Source organism: Lolium rigidum, chromosome 1, assembly GCF_022539505.1.
Source record: "Lolium rigidum isolate FL_2022 chromosome 1, APGP_CSIRO_Lrig_0.1, whole genome shotgun sequence".
NCBI classification, from domain to species: Eukaryota; Viridiplantae; Streptophyta; class Magnoliopsida; order Poales; family Poaceae; genus Lolium; species Lolium rigidum.
Window position 1 is genome coordinate 17,958,196 of NC_061508.1, and position 3,424 is coordinate 17,961,619.

Consider the following 3,424-nt stretch of genomic DNA (forward strand, 5'->3'; position numbering starts at 1 on the left):
TGTGAAATCAAAATTCCTAATTGGTTTGCATAAGGTGCACAGACTAGTTACTTAGCAATTTTCTTTTGCTTCACTAGACTATCAATTAAGCATCTTGACAACCCCTATGTTATCCATGTTAGCATGAACTGCCGTAAACAGAATCACAAAATGATTAGGCCAAGCTATGTTGCATCAATGAATGCCAGTGCTCAAGTCATTTAAAGAAAACTAAGCTAAACTCAAATGTTTGTGTTTTTCTCTCAAAAATGTTTATGTTCTATGCTCAACTTGCAGGAATGAAGTATTTAGGTCTTATGAGGATAACACATTTAAGCCAGTAATAATTCTTAAATGCAAATATGGCTACTTTTTCTGTATGTGTTTTAGTGTTAGACATACAAACTAGAATTTTTTCATGAATCATTTGTATGCAGCAATTATGCACCTCGTTAGGAGAAATCTACATTGCACATGTGCGAAATTAGTTCCATCCACTCATTCATGCTTTGATGTTTCCAAAATATACAGAGCATCTTGCCTAGTCAATTTAGTAAGCTATATTGTTTCATCTAAACTATGAAGGAGAGGCATTTGATGCAGAAGCATAATGATGCAGAAACCTGAACTTAGTCAAATTTTGTAATATAAGACAGAAGGAGGAGGTGGCTCACCTGCACGTAGAGGAACAGGTTGGCGACGAAGTTGCTGGGGTAGCCGGCGTCGGTCGCGGTGGCGCAGGTGAGCACGGGGTTGGCCAGCAGCTCGATGGGGCGGAGGTCGAAGGGGGTCACAGACGAGGTCGCCGACGTGCTGCTCCTGCTCCGCGGCGAGCTTGAGAGGATCTGCGTGGGGGAGAGAACATGAGGCGGGTGGGGATCGAGGTGAATCGAGGGGAGGCGGCCGCCGGCGGGGAGGTGAATTGAGGGGGACGTACCTGCGCGACGTCGGAGATCAAGATCGAGGGGGCGTCGGTGACGATGCAGAGGAGGGCGTCGCTGGGGTGGCGAGGAGAGGAGGGCGTCGCCGGGGGTCTGGTCGCTCATGTCGCCGGTGAGGTGGCGTCAGAGAGGAGGGCGCAGTGGTGAATGGGCGCAGGGCGTCGCCGGCGGAGAGGAGGGCGCAGTGGTGAATGGGCGAAGAAGATGATCTGGTCGGGACGGGGAAGAGAAGGGGATTTTTGGCTAAGTCCCCAGACACACTTAGCAATAGCGCACCTCTAGTGGTGCGCCACTATGAGGCTTAACAATAGCGCACCTCTAGGGGTGCGCCACTGCCACTTTATGATTTGGTCAAAACAATAACGTTGGATGGATTGACATATCCCGAATCGTCATCGTCATCATCATCATCATTAGGGCGTCCCGCGTGAAGCTCCTCCCTGATCCCAATTGATTGCAAGTCGTACCTTGCTTTCGGCCCATCTTTGGTCTTCTCTGGCATGTTGAGGAGGGTACCAAGAAGACTCTCGCACACGTTCTTCGTGATGTGCATGACATCAAGGCTGTGAGGCACACGGAGGATCTTCCGAGCACGGCAAGTCCCAGAAAACAGACCTCGTCTTCCATACCTTAAGCAGCGGCTCCGGCGCCTTTCGCTTCTTTCCCGGCGGTGGGCACTCTTTCCAATTTTTCAATAGCTCGTCTATTTGCTCGCCGCTTCTCGTACGTGGCCGTCTTCGGGGTTCGTCTTGACCATCGAACAGATCCTTGCGTTTCCTCCATGGGTTGTCCTCGCGAAGCCACCTTCGATGTCCCATGAACACCGTTTTCGAGGACCCGGGATCTCTATCTAGCTGGCGGTACGTTGTGTCGTCCATGCACCTAACGCATGCATTGAATCCGTGGACCACCTGCCCTGCGACATATCCGTAACCTAGAAAGTCGTGCACCGTCGTGAGCAGTGCAGCTCTCATAGGGAAATATTCGTCCGCGGCGGCGTCCCACGTATTGGAAGGCGTGTCCCATAGCGTGGCTAGCTCCTCTTTCGAAGCCCCATATACGGATTGATGTCGTTCCCTGGTTGTTTCGGCCCTTCAATTAGCATACTCATTTGAATGTACTTCCTCTTCATGCACAACCAGGGGGAGGTTGTACATCCACACAAACACGGGCCAGGTGCTATGCGTGCTGCTCGGCTGCCAAACGGAATGACTCCATCGGTGCTGGCGCCCGGCCTTATGTTCCTAGGATTGTCCCCAAATTCCGGGTACTCGAGGTTCAATGCATTCCACTGGCTAGCATCCGAAGGGTGTCTCAACATCCTGTCATTTTTCTTTTTGTCCGGATCATCTGCGTCATCTTCTCCCTTCCTCATCTCCGCGTGCCAGCGCATTAGCTTTGCTTGCTTAGGATCCGCGAAATACCGCCGCAGACGAGGAGTGATCGGAAAGTACCACACCACCTTCCGAGGAGCTTTCTTCCCCTTCTTGTACCGACTGACGCCGCACACCGGACATATGGTACACTCCGCGTGCTCGTTCCGATAAATGATGCAATCGTTCAAGCACACATGATATTTCACATGCGGTAAATCCAGAGGACACACGATTTTCTTGGCCTCCTCGATACTAGTCGGACACGTGTTACCTTTGGGAAGACGTTCGTGCCAGAATGACATGTTGTCATTGAAGGATGTGTCGGTCATTTTGTGCTTTACCTTCATCTCCAGAGCCATGAGCGTTACTTTCGAGCGGGTATCCTCCGTCCTGCATCCTTCATACAATGGAGTAACCGCGTCTACCTCCAGTTGATCCATCTTGGCTTTCTCTCGGGCGGTAGCTCTTGCGTTACTCGTCTGCTTGAGAAGCAGCTCTTGAAGATAAGGGTCCTGCACCCAGTCCATCGATGATGGTCCATCGTCTTCATCTTCATGATCGTCATGATGACCTCCATCTTGATCTTCCTCATCATCAGGTCCAGAATCTCCTACATTGTGATCATGATCATCTCCGGGATCTTTTACATCCTGATCATGTCCGAGATCTTCTACATCCTGATCACCTCCTTCCTTATTTCTTGTTGAAATCCCATGGACAAATTCATAATCATCTTCGTCGCCTTCCCACCGATAGCCATCCATGAAACCACGCATGAGAAGGTGGTCCCGCACCATATCGGCTTTAGGGTCCATAAGGCTCGTCAGCTTGCATCTTCGACACGGACATCTTATCTCCTTTTGGTTATTTCTAATCATCTCGGCTGTGGCGGCTTTCAAAAACCTAGCCACAACACCTTCGCTCATCATGCGGACCATGGTCGCCTGCGGGTATAGAGAAAATGGATATCTTAGCATACCAAAAGAAAATTTTGGCATGACCTTCCCTAAAAATAGGACATATGTATATGCGTAGTATGCCCACTATTCGCCGAAACGGAAATGAATCAACGTTTCAGCAAAATATTGGCAACTCCATCGCATTTCAAATCCCTGCAAACAAAAACAT